The sequence below is a fragment of the Narcine bancroftii genome, chromosome 1 (genome assembly GCF_036971445.1).
Source record: "Narcine bancroftii isolate sNarBan1 chromosome 1, sNarBan1.hap1, whole genome shotgun sequence".
Lineage (NCBI taxonomy): Eukaryota > Metazoa > Chordata > Chondrichthyes > Torpediniformes > Narcinidae > Narcine > Narcine bancroftii.
In genome coordinates this window covers 397332602-397350174 of record NC_091469.1, presented here as the reverse complement: position 1 = coordinate 397350174, position 17573 = coordinate 397332602, and the positions used below count along the sequence as shown (strand labels likewise).

Below are 17573 nucleotides of genomic sequence, written 5' to 3'. Positions count from 1 at the left end.
AAGAGATTGGGTTGGTCATATTTTTTCTTCTTCTTTTAATTCTAAGGCAAGAGGAGTAGCGATTTTGATTCATAAAAAAATACCATTTGAATTGGAATCTTCAGAGGGGTATGCTGGCAGAGTATTAAGAGTGAACTGTAAAATTTTTGCTGAATCTTTATGTCCCTAATATAGATGAAGAACGGTTTATTTCAGAAGCTTTTTTACTGTTAACTCAAACTAATGAAAATGTTTTAGTTTGTGGTGATTTTAATTGTGTTCTCGACCCTTTATTGACCAGAAATCCAAAAAGTATAAGGAAATCAAAGATGGCAACACAAATTAATGAGTTAATGAAAGATTTAAATTTGGTTGACATTTGGAGAAAAGTTAATCCTTTAGAGAAAGATTTCTCTTTTTATTCTTCAAGTCATGATTTGTTTTCTAGAATTGATTTATTTTTGGTATCAGCACATTTACAAGGTAGAGTATTATGAGCTGAATATAAAAATAGAGTTATATCAGATCATTCATTATTACTTTTTTCTTGTAAAAGTTCTGAGATGGAGGTTCGTTTAGATGGAGGTTTAATGCAATGTTATTGAAAAAAAACAGAGTTTGTTACTTTTGTTAAAGAGAATATTTCTTTATTTTTCAATGAAAATGTTAATTCTGTGGATAGTCATTTTGTAATATGGGATGCTTTAAAAGTTTATTTGAGGGGGAAGATTATTAATTATTCTACAAAAGTTAAGAAACAATATATGGCAGAAAGGTTACAGTTCAAAAATAAGATTGCTGAGTTAGAGAAAGATTTTCAGAAAGGTGTAACAGAAGATTTAAAAAAAGTTGCATTAGCGAGGTTGAAATTACATTATAATAATTTACAAACTTATCAGTTTGAGCACTTAATTAATTGATCTAAACTACGTTATTATGAGTTCGGGAAAGAGCTCATAAGGTACTTGCTTGGCAATTGAAAACTGAACAGACATCTCAAACTATTAATGCTGTTAAGAAGAATTAAAAAGTTACTTACAAACCTCAGGAAATTAATGACCAGTTTTATTCATTTTATCAAAAATTATATACTTCTGAGGGGAAACAGGATAATTGATTCTTACTTATCTAAATTAAAATTACCAGTATTAGATGGAAATGATGTTCAGGAATTGGAATCTCCATTTATATATTTTGAAATTAAAGAATCTATTCAGGAAATGCCTAATGGAAAGTCCCCAGGGGATGATGGATTCCCTGTGGAATTTTATGAACTCTTTTATGATGATTTTTCTAATGAATTTGGAGAAGTGTTGAATCAAGTTACTGAAGATCAGAAGTTACTAGAATCATGTTAAAATGCTTTAATAACTGTCATTCCAAAAAAAGATAGTTCCATTAAAAGTAACTTCATATAGACCTATTTCTTTATTAAATCTAGATTATAAAATTATTCCGAAAGTATTAGCTAATAGACTTGCTAGATATTTACCCAAATTGGTACACATTGATCAAACAGGTTTTATTAAGAATAGAAATGCATCAGACAATATATTTCGATTAATTACCTTCAGGTTGCATTAGATGCAGAAAAAGCTTTTGATAGGGTTGAGTGGGATTTTTTATTTAGAGTGTTAGAGAAATTTAAATTCGGCCCTTTTTTTATTGGTTGGGTTAAGGCTTTATATACAAACCCAATTGCTAGGGTGATGACAAATGGACAGATTTCTTCACCATTTAAATTAACTTGTTCAACTCGACAGGGCTGCCCATTGTCACCAGCCTTATTTGCATTGGTTATTGAACTGTTAGCTCAGGCTATTATACAAAATTAAGAAATTAGAGGGATGAGGGTTAAGAATGAAGAATATAAAATTAATTTATTTGCGGACAATGTGTTGGTATATTTGACGGAACCGGAATGGTCGTTGAAACAATTGCAAGAGTGTTTGTTGAAATTTGGAGAATTATCGGGATATAAAGTTAATTGGGATAAAAGAAGGTGGGCAAGTAAAATTAAATATTTAGGTGTGTTTATGGATATTAATTATCAATCATTATATCAATTAAATTATGTACCTATATTAAGATAGATTAAAGCAGATTTGATTAAGTGGAAAGATCTTTCATTAACTTTGATTGGTCAGGTTAATTGTATTAAAATGAATATTTTTCCTCGAATTCAATATTCATTTCAGTCAATACCTTGTTTACTTTCTAAGGGCTTTTTTCAAGATTTGAATAAGGCATTGCGAGAGTTTTTATGGAAAGGTAAATTAGCTCGAGTGGCGTTGCATAGACTTACATGGAAGTGTGCATTGGGCGGATTACCATTGCCACATTTTCAAAACTATTATGAAGTGGCCCGGTTAAAGTTTGTTAGTAGATTGGTGGATTTAGATCAGCCTCCTAGCTGGGCTAAAGTGGAGATGGTGTATATTTCCAGGGTTGAGATACATGAATTTATATTTTGTTGAAATTTGATTTTGTTACAGCAATATGATATGCCGATATTGAAACATTTGCTAAAGATTTGGATAAAAAAAATAGGGTGTTAGGGTCAAAAGATAAATTATCTATTTTAACTCCATTATATAATAATCAGCTTATTCCTTTTTCAATGTTTAATAATCATTTAAAGATTTGGGATTCTAAAGGTATAAAGACAATACAAGATTGTTTTGTAGAGGGGAATTTCTTTTATTAATCAATTGAGAGAAAGATTTGATATACTTATAAATTTTTTGTTTGTGTATTATCAACTTAGAGCTTTGATAAAAGATAATTATGGTAGAGAGATGATTTTACCTACTTTGTCGAGATTTGAATCTTTGATTTCCTCTATACCGAAAAAGGGTTATGTTTCAGTGATGTATAATTTGTTACAAGATAGTATGGATAAGTCAGATTGGGAGAAATCTAAACTTAAATGGGAGAGTGATTTATTATTTATTATTCCCAAAGATAATTGGGCGAATATGTGTCAGGACAATGTAATTAAATTGACTAATTATAATTTTTTACATCAATTATATTTGACCCCAGAAAAGCTTAAAAAATGAATTTAGTAATTCGGATTCTTGTTTTAGATGTGATTCATGTATTGGAACTTTTATACATGCCGTTTGGACTTGCATTAAAGTTCAATAATTTTGGCAAGGAATCAAAGTAGTTTTGGGAAAATTATATAATTTTATATTACTGTTAGATCCAACGATATTTTTGATTCGGAAATTTGTATTCGTTCAGGGGAATGGGAATGGACAAAATTCAAATTGCTTTTGTATATTTGGTGATATCAGTAGCGCGTAAATGTGTTGCTAGTACTTGGAAAGATGATACTGAGATTAATATATCATGTTGGCACAACATGACAATGTATGTATTGTCATGGAAAAAAATTACTTATAATTTACAGGATAATTCTTCTTTTGTTAGTAAGTGGTGTCTGTATTTGAAATATATGCATTTAGATATACTTTGAAATGTTATTAATATTCATAATTTTTAAATTTTTATATATATAATCTATTTTTATGTTGTTGCTCCACTTAAGTTGGCTATAGGGGTGGGAGGGGTATTATTGTAAAATCTTTTCTTGATTATTTCTATACTGTTTTAATGGGTTTTTTTTTCACTATCTTTTAAATAAAGTTTGAAAAAACAACATGCAGGAGAAAGACAGTTAAAACCAGATGACAATCAGCAATGGCTACCTGGGGTTATTCTTAAGCATAGTGGCCTGTCTCCAACATTGTAAAGCTGACTGACAGACATGTTTTCTGCAGACATCAGGACCATGTGCACTTAAATCATGTTACATTCTCAGAGGCGGACTGATCCATGGATTTTCCTATGGTCCAACAGACTTGTGGAAATGTGTTCCCCAGTGAGTTTCCCAGAGAAAAAGTCGCTGTCAGAGGTGTCTGGGCCCCCTGAAGAGGATGGACCTTCCGACACTGACTCACAGACCCCTCTAATGCCCCCAACACCAGATCTTCACAAAACACCTTTGACAGCAGTGGCTGCTGAGTCATCGGGGGTAGTGCGCAGATCACAATACGCTCGCAAACTTCCTGACAGACTGAATCTTTGATTGTACAGTTTTTTAGTGAAGTGCCAGTTGATGAAGTAGACCAAGACGATGTGGTCAAACAATAATCATGGCTTTTATTAGCAGAAACTCATGGTACAATAATGAAAGACAATAAGTGCGTACACAATTATACCCAAAGGGTGTGTCCTTAACAGTAGAGATAATGCACAGCCAATGTTAGTACAGCAAGGCTCGCCAGAGGGGAGGCAGGCAGCGTGGCAGACATTCACCACATTTAGTAGATTGAATATCGAATCTGCCATGTTTATCGGATGTTTTTGTATTGTTAAATTGTTGTTGACACGTTTATTATAAGTTTTAATACGCAAGCTATTGATACCATTGTTCTTTTATATTTGGGGGATGCTGGATTTTACAGAGCAAGAAGTGTTGTAATATGAGCTGATTTGAAAGTGAGGCTTATTCTGCAGTAAGTGAGGTGTATCTATATCTATATATAGATATCAAGAGATATATAGAGAGATATAGATATATAGTTTTGCTGTCCCAGATAAAGCTGTTCTTTAGAATTGGAAGTTGTTGAGTGGTCCTTTTTCAAAGTAGAAGTTATCACATACACTATCTGCCAAAATCCACATTTGCTATATCCCAGAAAATGTCCCTCATGAATCTTTGCTGCTGAAGTCCAAGGAAGTTACGTACTGAACACTGCAGTGATGAAGGCTCAGAGCACAAGGTCAGGATTCCTGATGAGAGTTGAGCATTTGAACATATTCCTTGGCTTCCTCTCCACACATCACCAGAAAGAAGTAAGAGGGTAATGCAAAAGTATTTCTAAAATTTAAAAAAAATCAAAAAAATTACTTCAGATATGCACCAGTATTTTCCTATTTGTCAGTACACAATAGATATCTCCCCAAATGAACTTCCACCTGCTTTCTCTCTTAAGGCACTGCCCAATGTGTCCAATAGCGTTAAAAAGAAGGCAAACCAATCACTTCTGCAAGACCAACTTGGTTATCACAAGCAAGGCAAGAAAAACCTGGGTAGATTATATCTTTTCTGTTGGAAATTACATTAGTATCGATAGATCAGAAGAATCAAAGATTATGGAGAAGCCATAAAAATATAATTAAATATTTTGTCAAGGAACACTGGAGCAATATTTTTAACAAGAATTTTCCGATGCTACATGAAATTCTATTTTGAAATTGGTTAATTCATCTTCTTTATGCACCCAATATTCATTATTACAATTTAAAGTAATACATGGAGCTTACTTTTTCAAAGTTCAATTGGCTAAATTTTATTCTAATTTCTCATCAAAATGTGATAGATATAAGACTGAAGAACATTCATCATTTCATATGTTTGGTCATGTTCCTCACTTTCCAATTATTGGCAAAGTATCTTCCGTACCCGTCTTTAGTTCTTCATGTTAATTTGGCTCCTAATCCTTTTCTTGCCCTATTTGGAACAATCAGTCAGCTGATTTAAATGTGTCTGGGCTACCAGTCCCATGTAGTTGCCTTTGCTCTTCTTATTGCCAGAAAGCTATACTTACGGGATGGAAGGACGTACCTGCCCTTCTGCACGTACCCAATGGTTATCTGATGCTTGACTCTGGGGGAAAAAAATGATGCTCTACTATTGTAATGAATCTTAATTTTCTAAATTTATGAGGTCCTTTTCATAATTATTTTCAGAATATATAAGATGATTGGATTTCATTTTATGGTTTGGTTATCCTTGCATTCATGCATTAATGGAATATTTATGGTATGTTTAATAATAACTTCACAAGAGAGGTTTAGATTATTTGAGTAGTTTTTACTTTATATACATTTTGTTTTTGTCTCATAGGTTGTTTACAGCAATTTGTAACTGTTAGCTATATAGTACCCATGTACACACACACACACACACACACACACACACACACACACACACACACAAAATACTGAAAAAAGAACATTGGGCTTGATAGTATCTTTTTTCAAAAAGAACTTTTGAATGATGTTAAACAATGCAGTTCAAAAGCAAAATAGGATTGAGACTGTGGTGAATGTCTGCCAAGATGTCTGTCTCCCCCCCATCACCACCCCACCTCTGGCGAGCCTTGCTCTACTAACATTGGCTGTGCATTATCTCTACTGTTAAGGACACTCCCCTTGGATATAACTGTGTATGCACCTATTGTCTTTCATTATTGTACCATGAGTTTCTGTTAATAAAAGCCATGATTATTGTTTGACCACATCGTCTTGGTCTACTTCATCAACTGGCACTTCAATTATATTAGCAGAAATGGATGCAGCACTCAAGCAAAAGCGGCTGATAATCGACCAGTCTGCCCTGAGAGCCAGAGAAATTTTCAACCACTGGATTGCTTGTTTCGATTACTACATGGCTCGAAACAAAGTGGTTGATGAGGCGATACAGTGGGGCCACCTGAACTCTCTGCTGGGTGAGGTCCCTTTCACCGTAACACAAGGAGCTACCACTCTGGCTATAGCCCGGGAACGTCTGACTGCTTACTATGCAGTGCCATGGAATGTGGTGCTTGCTCGACACCAGTTGCTGACTAGACGCCAGAAACCCAGGGAAAGTGATGCTGCCTATGCACTGGCCCTCGACTCACTGGCAAATTAATGTGATGTCAGGACAGTCATTGTGCAACAACAAAAATGTATATTTCCTTACTGTAATTGATGAATATTCCAGATTTCCCTTTGCGATACGCTGTCCTGATGTCTCGTCAGCATCTATCATTAAGTCACTTGACAGAATTTTCAGGAGTTTGCCCTTTACTTTCCTTCGGGCTTCCAGCACTCCTGGATGTTTAAGTTCAGGTCCGCTTTGAACACACAGTTGCCCTAGTTAAATGTAAGGTTGAGTTCTTTAGCTGGCAATTCAGGTCAGTTGGGTGTTTTCTTCTTTGGCTTGGCTTCGCGGACAAAGATTTATGGAGGGGGTAAACGTCCACGTCAGTTGCAGGCTCGTTTGTGGCTGACAAGTCCGATGCGGGACAGGCAGACACGGTTGCAGCGGTTGCAGGGGAAAATTGGTTGGTTGGGGTTGGGTGTTGGGTTTTTCCTCCTTTGTCTTTTGTCAGTGAGGTGGGCTCTGCGGTCTACTTCAAAGGAGGTTGCTGCCCGCCGAACTGTGAGGCGCCAAGATGCACGGTTTGAGGCGATATCAGCCCACTGGCGGTGGTCAATGTGGCAGGCACCAAGAGATTTCTTTAGGCAGTCCTTGTACCTCTTCTTAGGTGGGATAGGCTTGTGGGCTGGAAGGGCCTGTTACTGTGCTATAAAACGAATTTAAATTGCAATGTATGTTTAGATTTACATTAATAACTTCTAAGTAAATATTTGATAAATATAATAAGAATACATAACATATGCAATCAGTGAAAAATAACCATCATTCAGGAACCCTCCCTCATCACTGCAATGACACTCAAGGTTGATTTATGAGTAGATACATTGAAAAGCTGCTTCATTCTGTGACACTCACTGTTCTTTGATGGTTAATTGTGTCAAATATATAACAGAACAAGTTTTATCATGAAGCTCATGAATTTATTTAAACAGCCATTACAGGCAACAAATTAGATATGAATTACTATTTTCTAACTGGTAATGCTGTAAAAAGGAAAATGCCATCTCAGATGAATTGCTTCCCCCTTTTCACCTGACCTCCTCCTACTGGATACAATGCAGATAAATCACTGACTGAAAAAACAGCATGGAATCCTCTTAATGAGAACCTTCAATATCCCGGCTATTCCACCCAATGTCAGACCCATGCCTACTGAGAGCCTTTTAATATCAAATAACAGTGAATGAACATTTTTTTTCAGCATACTATTTAGTTGCAGAACTTTGACAAAAATGTCATAGCAATTTAGTTTGACAGTAAGTTATGAATTTCTTACTGTAGAAGATATGAACTTTTTATACGTATTTGCATGCAAAAGTACAAAAATATGCTCCCTTTTTCAAATATAGAGGTTGGAATAATGATTGTCAGTCAAAAAATGATAATTGCCTGAGAAGTGGTCCCCTCTACAATGGAGATGTAGACTGGGAGATTGCTTTGTTGAGCACCTCAGCTCTGTCCACCACAGTAGCAGTGACACCCATTTCAATTACCTGTCCCATTCCCTTGCTGACATGTCTGTCCATGGTTTCATGCATTGCCAGCCTGAGACCACCTGCAAATTGGAGGAATAACTCATCTTCCATCTGGGCACTCTCCAACTGGATGGCATTAACATCGACTCCTCCAGTTTCCTTTAAGCCATCATCTTTGTCCCTGTCTCCTTTTCTCTAGTCCTGTCTCTCTCTCTTTTCCTTTTTTTCTCTGTCTCCTTTCACAGAGCCAAAATCAATTCTCAATTCTCACCTTTCCTCATCAAATCCAATTAACTTCTTTTAACTGTTGGTTTGGACCCCATTTCCCCTTTCTCTACCAGTCTCTATTCAGAAGCCTGTCTGATTTTTGCTTGTACTTTGAAGAAGGGATCATCTTTACCTCTTATAGATGCTTCAAGACTGGCTGAGTTTCTCCAGCATTTACTGTGTGTTTTTACCACAATCACAGTACATACAGACTTTCATGTTTCACCTTGGAATGGTCTAATTTGGCCAAATGAAGGAAATGAATGATTTTATGAAAACAAGATTTCGTACTATTCACATCAATTATATTATGAATAGATAATGCAAAGCATGTTAGCCAGCAGATTCTGTTCCTAGCTTTCGCAGTATTCACATAAAGCTGGAGAAACTCAGCAGGTCAAATACTGTTCTTGATGTCGCAAAGATAAAGGTACATAACCAATGTTATGGGCCTGAGCCCTGAATTTGTTAAATTTTGCATAATGGATTAAAAAAAAGTTGTCTTCTTCTTCAGTCAAATATAAAAATTAATCAGAAGCAGTGTCCTAGACATCAGGTGCTTCACTGTTTAGGTTTTTATCAGGAGTTATGGGAAGAATTGAACAATTAAAACTTCCTTTGTTTATTATTCTGTGACAGATTATGTGGAGTTTGTATTGTATATAGATGGGTTTTTGGGGATAAACTGGGGAAGAATTTTTAGTGTAGGTCACATACAAACACTTTAAAACAGATCTTATTTAAAATACAGGAGCTCTGCTCATGCTAGACAGGCCGGGGCCAAAAGCTTTTGCAAAAGCTTTGGAGAGTGCCCAAGTCACTTCACTAATGGATTGTTGTTTACAAAAAGGCAACATATGAAAGAACTTGTCGGATCTGCAGAGTGCCTGGAGTGGAACTTGCTGTTCTAAGAGGGTCAAGTGGTTTTGCAAGCAGAGAGAGTAAAACAGGTTTTCTTAATGCGAGAGAGGGAGAGAGAGGGAATTCAGTTCTGTAGTTATACAGTCAGCAGCAGAGCTGGGACTGAAACAGGACAAGTTGGAAAGCTTGTGGTAAACCCCATTTGGAAGACGGGTTGTGAGTGCTTAGTTCATTCTGGTCAAAGCCCTTGTGGTTCATGCAAGATAAGAGGACTGGTTGTCTAACGTTTCACTTGAAATAAGAGAAACAAAAAGGTACTCTGTGGTGACCTGAAAGAAAGAGGTTATCATCTGGAGAACTCTAAGGGGGAAAGTTTCTTTGGCAAGACACTGAAGTGGCTGATTAAAAAGAAATCAGTTGTGTGCATCCAGTGAACAGCAAATCTCTCTCTGAAAACTGACAAGAACCTTCCTGAGCAGTAACCATTCACCTTTCAAGCACCAAAGCCTGATGAACTTTATAAATATTAAATCCTGTGCACAGTATAAGAATTGCTTGCAACCAGTGAACTTGGAGGAATGAGAAGTGAGATTGAACTGTGAACTAAAGAACTTTTCTGAACTTGCACACACATTATATACATTTGCACTTAGAATTAGAAGGGGGTTAAGTTAGGTTAGTTAAGTCAATAGTGATAAATTAAAGTGTGATTCTGTTTTCATGTTTAAAGATAATTAAAACCAACTTTTGTTTAAGTAACCATTTGTTTTGGTGAATATTTATTTCTAGGAACATAGGAACATAGGAAGTAGGAACAGGAGTAGGCCAAAAATGGCCCATCGAGCCTGCTCCGCCATTCAATACGATCATGGCTGATCTAATTTATGACCTAACTCCACCTACCTGCCTTCTCCCCATATCCCCTAATTCCAGTATCATGTAAAAATTTATCTAACCAAATTTTAAATATGTTTAATGAAGCAGCCTCAACCACTTCCCTGGTTAGAGAATTCCAAACATTCACAACTCTCTGGGAAAAACTATTTTTCCTCATCTCTGTCCTAAATCTACTCCCCCGAATCTTGAGACTGTGTCCTCTCATTTTAGTTTCCCCGGCCAGCTCAAAAAACCTTCCTACATCTATTCTATCCATACCCTTCATAATCCTATATGTTTCTATAAGTTCTCCTCTCATTCTTCTGAACTCGAGCGAATACAATCCTAGACGATTTAAGCTTTCATCATAAGTCAACCCCTTCATCCCAGGGATCAACCTAGTAAACCTCCTCTGGACTGTCTCCAAAACCAGTATATCCTTCCTCAAATATGGAGATCAGAAATGGACACAGTACTCCAGGTGCGGTCTCACCAGTACCTTATACAGTTGCAACATTACCTCTCTACTCCTGAATTCAATTCCTCTAGCGATGAAGGCCAACATTCCATTTGCCTTCTTAATAACCTGCTGCACCTGCAACCTAACTTTTTTGCAATTCATGCACAAGCACTCCCAAGTCCCCCTGCACAACAGCATCCTGTAGTTTTTCACCTTTTAAATAATATTCAGCTCTTTTATTTTTCTTACCAAAGTGGATAACCTCACACTTACTAACATTGTACTCCATCTGTCAGACCTTTGCCCACTCATCCAGCTTAACTCTATCCCTCTGCAGACTCTCCACATCCTCATTACAATTTGCTCTTCCACTCAATTTGGTGTCATCCGCAAACTTGGCTACACCACATTTTGTTCCCTCCTCCAAGTCATCAATATAAATGATGAACAGTTGTGGGGCTAACACTGACCCCTGCGGCACCCCACTTACCACTCTCTGCTAACCTGAAAAACTCCCATTTATCCCAATTCTCTGCCTCCTGTCAGACAACCAATTTTCAATGCAGGCCAATATACTTCCCCAGACTCCACTTTCCTGTAACTTACTGATAAGTCTCTTGTGCGGCACCTTATCAAACGCTGGGTTTTGGGGTATTAATAACACCCTTGTTAATTGTGTCATCCATGAATTTCTACTACCAATGATAACCAAGAAGGTGAGGCTGAAAGGAATATCTTTGAGAGGGTAAGACTTAAATGAGTAAATATAGCAGTTAGTTAGGAGTACATTAAAACTATGGGACAAGCCCAGGAACCCAGACAGTATGAACAGGCAAAGAAAAACTAAATAAAAACGATAAAAGCACAAAATGCTGGAGAAACTCAGCAGGTCAAGCAGTGTCTTTTATAAAGCAAAGGTAAAAATACATAACCGATGCTTCGGGCTTGAGCCCTTCAAGGTATGGAAAAATGTCAGCAGGTGTCCGAACAAAAGAATGGTGGTGGGAGTATGGTTGGAAAGGCAGAAGGTGATGGGTGGAAAATGGAGGGAGGGAGGGGATAGCAGCATTCAAGGGGAGGATGGATTAGTCTTCCCTCTAAGGTGAGGGCATGCACACGCAGACTGTTTGTGTGTGTGCCCGCGCACACAGCTTAGATGGAAAACTATGAGGGCTAGCTAGGTGAATAGAGGGGGAAGGGACGGAAGAGAACTGGAAAGGAGAAGGGAAAGGGGAGGGGGAAGGAGGGAGCAGGTTAGAAGAAACCAGAAAATTTGAGGTAAATGCCTTCTGGCTGGAGAGTGCCCAGATGGAAAATCAGATGGTGTTCCTCCAATTTGCGGGTGGACTTGTTGAGTTAGTACAGACAGACGTGTGAGTGGGAGTGCAACCCAGAAATGGTTGACTAATGGGAGATCTCTGTCACTGGTGCGGAAGACGCAAAGGTGCTCAGGAAAGCGATCTCCCACTCTGCGCCCAGTCTCTCTGATGAAGAGAAGGCCACAAAGGGAGCACCGGATGCAGTAAATCAGTCCTTTAGAGCCATCACTTCTCCCCTTGATTGCTGCAGTCTCCTCCCTCTCTTCTCCACCAATCACCTCCTGCCTTTGTGACTACACCTACCCCTACTACTCTTTTGTTCACACTCCTGCTGACATTTTTCACACATTTATGAAGTGCTCAAGCCCAAAATGTTGGTTATGAATTTTTACCTTTGCTATATAAAGGACAATGCTCGACCTGCTGAGTTCCTCCAGCTTTGTGTTTCTACTTCAACCACAATGTCTACAGATTTTCATGTTTTACTTCTCAATAAAAAAAGGACAGGCAGGAATATCCAGTTGTGATACATTATTATATGCTCTAGTTTCATTTCATGTGAGTATCACTTTAAAGGCTTGTACTAGTTGCAACCATTCACAGCTGTGGAGAGATTGGGTGGCCACAACTAGTACTGTCTATACCCAATGTTGATACTTTGCAGGAAGAGCAAGGACATTTGTTGCTTTATCCAGGACACGGTGGTGAGAGAATCATGTAAATGGGACACTAAAGGAAACAGCATTGATTATTGATCACCAGCCATCTCATGGAACACTGAGGTGGAGTGACTCTGTGTTAAATGGACCATTCAGCTGATTCTTCCTGTCAGGGGAATTTTTGAACCACAGGAAAGGTCACTTTGACTAACCCTGGGTTTTGGAAGCAGAAGAATTGCTGCATGGATTGTGACCAAAATAATGATAATTTTGATTGAACTGTAACTGGGTTGTGGAAGCATCGTGGATGTCACATATTTCATTTCCCCTACACGAGTATTAGGGGAGTTATGACAACCGTTTATCTGAAAGGATATTTCTCACCAAGGAACTTGACAAGGATTCATGAGTTTTCAAAAGCCCAGTCTCTCCTACCTCCTTTCCGATTACTTCTTGGCATCCGTTTAAAAGTCTGTGGTTCAACACAGGATTTGTAAGACTGAATTTTGCAATGACTTTCCAAAATATACACACACACACACACACACACGTTTGTGCAAAGTTGGGGTTAATGTAACTAATGTGTTATAAGTAGTTATTTATACGTGTATATAGTTTTAAAAGAAAAACAATAATACTGTTTTGGTGAAATTCTATTGTTGATGGACTGTGATGTAGGAAAAGGCAAAGAGTGAATTACCTAAAGTTGGAGAATAAAATATTGACTCCTAAAAGCTGAAAAGTGTTCAGATAGAATATGAGCTTTTTGACTCAAGTTGACATTGTGCCTCTTTGATAAAGTGTAGGAAGTCCAAAGCAGATAGACAATTAAAGTATCCAACCACAGTTGTATTTCAAATCCATGACCAAAATTAGTACATTACATTTATAATTTTGCATCCTGTCTTCCTATCATACCACTGCTGCCATCCAAAATTTACAAATCTCTCTCTGAAAATCGACAAGAACCTTCCTGAGCAGTAACCATTCACCTTTCAAGCACCCAAGCCTGATGAACTTTATAAATGTTAAATTCTGTGCACAGTATAAGAATTGCTTGCAACCACTGAACTTGGAGGAATGAGAATTGAGATTGGACTGTGAATCAAATAACTTTTCCGAACTTGCACACACATTACATGCATGTGCACTTAGAATCAACTTTTAAGTTTGATTTTGCAAATGATTTCCTTGCATCCTATTCTCCAATTCATCATGGAAATCATTTCATTTCCCATTTCCTGCCTGTCACAAAACATTTTTTTCTATTTCCATGAGATTGGAGTCAAAGAGTTGTCTCGCCATTTTTATACTGTATGGCTGACCATCTACACTCATCCCACTTACCCACATTAGAACTTTATCCTTTTATGCCTTGTTCATTTGATTGCCCATCTAAATACCTCTTCAAAAGTAATTGTATTTGATTCCACATCCTCCTCTGGCAATGTATTCCAAATATCAACTACACATTTTTTTGTTAAAAATGTACCCTTTAAAACTCCTTTCTCTCACTTAAACATATGGATTCTTGGGTTTGAAACCCCAATGATGAGAAGAAGATTCTGACTAGCTCCCTTATCTTTGTCTCTCATAATGTTATATACCATCATCAGGTCACCTCTCAGCCTCCTCTGCTCCAGGAAAACCAGCCAATCTCTCCCCACAACTAAAGACATCAAATGCAGTCACATCTTGATGTATCATCTCCGATCCTTTAAATCTCTCCCTGCTGCAGTCAAAGGCTCCCACCTGCTTCAAAGGGGCATCAATTATCTGGATACCCAAGAAGAATAGAGTGAGCTGCCTCAATAACTATTGCCCAGCAGCACTCACATCTTCTGTGATGAAATGCTTTGAGAAGTTGGTTGTGACAAGAATTAACACATATCTAATTAAAGGACTGGACCCACTGCAATTTGCCTACAGTCACAATTACTCCACAGCAGACACAATATCACTGGGTCTTTGCTCAGCTCTAGATCACCTAAACAACAGCAAATCATACTACGTTTGCTCTTCATCGACTAGAGCTCAGCCTTCAATGCCATTATTCTTTCAGTGCTGGTCAACAAGTTCCAAACACTAAGCCTCTGGACCCACCTTTGCAACTCAATTTTAGACTTCCTCATCAGAAGATCGCAGTCAGTATGGAAACACATCTCCTCGCTGACGATTACCACCGGCACACCTCAAGGATGTGTGTTTGGCTCACTGCTCTACTCACTATACATCCATGACTGTCTAGCTAGACAATTTCAAATGCTATCTACAAATTTGCTGATGATGCCACAGTTGTCGGCAGAATCACAAACGGCAACAAGGAAGAGTACAGGAGGGAGATAGATCAGCTCATTGAATGAAGCGATGACAACAACCTTGCACTCAACATCAGCAAAACCAAGGAGATAATTGTGGACTTCAGGAGGAAATGAGGAGAACACAAACCAGTCATCATCAAAAGGTCAGAAGTGAAGAGAGTCGAGAGCTTCAAATTCCTGGAGTCAACATCTCCGTGGATCTGTCTTGGAGCCTCCATGTTGATACAGTCATAAAGAAGGCTCACCAGTGCCTATAGTTTGTGAGGAGTTTGAGGAGATTCAGTATGTCACCGAAGACTCTTGAAAACCTACAGGTGAGCATTCAGGTTGGTTGCATCACTGGTAAGGAGGTGGCAATAATCAGGACTAGAAAAACTCCAAAGGGTGTTAACTTGGCCTGCAATATCACTGTCACTAGTCTTCACTCCATCGAGGACATCTGTAAGTGGCAGTGTCTTAAGAAAGCAGCCTCTATCCTCAAGGACCCCCACTATCCAGGCCATGCCCTCTTCACTCTGCTACCATCAGGTCTGAAGAGTCTGAAGAAGAGCACTCAACTGCACAAGGACAGCTTCGTCCCCTCTGCCATCTGATTCCTGAATAAACACTGAACCACAGACACTGATTTACTTTGTCTTTTTGAAAAAAAAAACAAACAAATGCTGGAGAAACTCAGCAAGTTAAAGGGAAGGAAGTTTAGGGAAGACATCAGGGTAAGATTTTATGCAGAGGGTTGTGGGTGAAATACCTTGCCAGGGATGGTGGTGGAGGCTGAAACATCAGGGGCATTTATGAGACTCTTAGACGGGCACATGCATGAAAAAAATATCGAGGGTAACTAGGTAGGGAAGGTTTAGTACTTTTTTTGAATGAACATATTGAGGGCCAATACTGTGCTGCAGTGTTCTATGTTCACTTCACCAGAACCCCATTGCTCACTATTTAGTTTGAAGCTTATTTCTAGCACTTATTAATTTGCTGGAATATTGGTCTCAGCTTGATTCAAGTGATGACTATTCTGAGTACCCCATTTACATAGCCTATCCATCATTGTACACTTTGAGTTCTTGTGCTTCACCACCTGTGTTCAGCACTCACTGAAACTCTGATCATTTTGCATGATATTCATGCATTGTTTTATAGTATCATCCACATTGTACTGACATAACTAAAGTTCAGGTTGGAAATTAAGATGTAAGTGAAGAACATACATTACCCTAAAATTCTATTTTAAGACATAATTTGAAAAGATTATTTTCTTCAGATAAAAAATATCATTTTAAGTTCTTTCTGGGCTCACTGGGTACCAATTTTGTGGAAACTCACAATATTTTTCCTTCTCGTGTCAGGGCAATATAGTATTTAAATTATCCTAGAATTAAGTAGAGATTTAGGAGGAAACATAAAAAAAATGTATCGGTTCTATTTTTCCAAAACTCATATCATTTGGGGTAATTTTATCAAATGAAATTTCAACTTCCACAAATTTGAATGCGAGATTTCCATTAGAAATGAGAATGAGGTAGAGAGAGAGAGAATCTATTGGTAACTAAGATAGTAAAATCTTGCAAATCATTTTCAGTTTTTGCCCTTCACAGTCTGTCTTTGGCACATAACTTATCAAACTGTTCTCCAATAAATCTGGACAAGTTTGAATAATGATTCTTTCCTTTAAATTAGACAGAATGTGTGGTGTGCAATATGTCTTTTGAGCCTTACTACAATCAATGTCAGACTGGAACAATTTTGAGGAAAGGGAGAGTAAGGAATCAATAGGGCAAAACTAATCAATAGTTGGCATCTGCTCCTCTAGCTCGCCTGAAGCAAAAATAGATTGATAGTTAAAAAAAAATCAAGGGTAATCCTTATTTCACAACAAAATAATTTTGAGATGTCTATAAAAGTGACTAATGAACTTCAGCCATTGAATAGGAATCTTGTATGGCTGAACGTGTTCTAGTTTGATGAAAATATTACCTTGGACAAAACATTTTGCTGAGAATTGTTGGTAAAAGCTTAGATATATTTATTCAATTGACATTAGATAATGTTTTATGCTTTGAAAAAATAGTTTGGTAGTATTTTTGTGATACATGGGACTTTAACATGATCATTTCTGATTGTGTATCATCATTCTGGTACTATTGGAATATTTCTCACGGTCGGGGAAGAGATTGGTGTTATAGCATTCAGCGGCAGTGGATGAAAATTACTTTTGATGGAAGATGATCAGTTAAAGTAACTTGATGGATCAACTGAGTTTATGTCAATTGGAAAGTTTGGAAGAAAAATACTTTCACTGTGTCTTGAAATAAAAATATTGAGAAGCAAGCCTGATATAATTTGTGTATGACATTAAAAAAAAATTAATAATGCATGCCCCAAATGCTCCAATAGTCACCCATTGTGAATAATGGGGATCACCAGGATATAAAATAGCTAGTCGATTGAGATATAGACTGGGTGTGGGATGGGAAGAGGAGAAAAGTAAACTTGAGGGATGAGTTGGTGGGTGGGGGAGGAATGATGGTGAGAATGAATGAGGAAGGAGATAAGTAATGCCAGTCAAGTTTCTGTGTTTATTGATGTCATTGGATTAATTACTTAAGGACCCAAATTTATTTATGGAAATAAG

The 17573-nt window shown here is 37.6% G+C and overlaps 1 protein-coding gene across 1 annotated transcript in view; it reads left to right on the top strand.

Annotated features, from left to right (window-relative positions):
* thsd7aa (thrombospondin, type I, domain containing 7Aa) overlaps nt 1-17573 on the top strand; it is a 414658-nt gene that overhangs the window by 109011 nt on the left and 288074 nt on the right. The gene's annotated exons all lie outside the window — the stretch shown is intronic.